This window comes from Octodon degus, unplaced genomic scaffold, assembly GCF_000260255.1.
Source record: "Octodon degus isolate 3935 unplaced genomic scaffold, OctDeg1.0 scaffold00002, whole genome shotgun sequence".
In the NCBI taxonomy this organism is placed as follows: Eukaryota; Metazoa; Chordata; class Mammalia; order Rodentia; family Octodontidae; genus Octodon; species Octodon degus.
Window position 1 is genome coordinate 22,047,566 of NW_004524578.1, and position 717 is coordinate 22,048,282.

Below are 717 nucleotides of genomic sequence, written 5' to 3' on the forward strand. Positions count from 1 at the left end.
AAATAAAAATAAAAGAGGGCTGGGGATGTAGCTCAGTGTGAAGATCCTGGATTGAATTTCTAGTATAACAGAAGATAAGTACAGAAAAGAATAACATTTACAAGTCTCCTAGTCTCACAAGATTAAATGTTTTGAAGAACTTCATTGTTAGATAATTTTTCCAATGTGTACACATCCTAGAGTGCGCTTGGACAAACAAACATGGCTAGGATGCCCTCTGGTAACGTAGCAGAAAAGGCTACCACCCCAGCTCGTCTGTTAGTTGCCCCAGGTGACAGTTCCTGTTGCAAGTTCTGTTACTTCTGTCTCCTAGAAGTGGCTGGTCACTGTGATGCATAGCTAGTCAGCATGCATATTATAAGAAGCAAACAATAACCATCAAATACTTTGCTTCTGTACTTCCTGGTTTCTTGTCCTATATAAGCCCCAAACTATCAAGGATCAGGGCCTGATGTGTTGGGAATGATCCCGTCCCTTCCCATCCATGTAAAATAAATTTGTCTCCCAATCGTGGGTGTTGTTTCAGTGTTTCTGCTTGCTGTGGCAGTAATATAATCACAGGGGACTCTCACCTTCACGGGTGTGCTCTGTGGACAGAAGTGTTTCGTGGTGCCTGACTGGAGCGTCTATTGACTTTTAATTCGAGGAACTGATTTAAACCTGCGTTTAGCTTTTTTTTTTTTTTTTTTTTTTTTTTATGTATCATTTCTGGGCATA

The 717-nt window shown here is 40.6% G+C and overlaps 1 protein-coding gene across 1 annotated transcript in view; it reads left to right on the forward strand.

Moving 5' to 3' along the window:
- The window catches only part of Adamtsl3 (ADAMTS like 3), a 497,024-nt gene that overhangs the window by 184,202 nt on the left and 312,105 nt on the right, over nucleotides 1-717 (forward strand). The window lies entirely within an intron of this gene.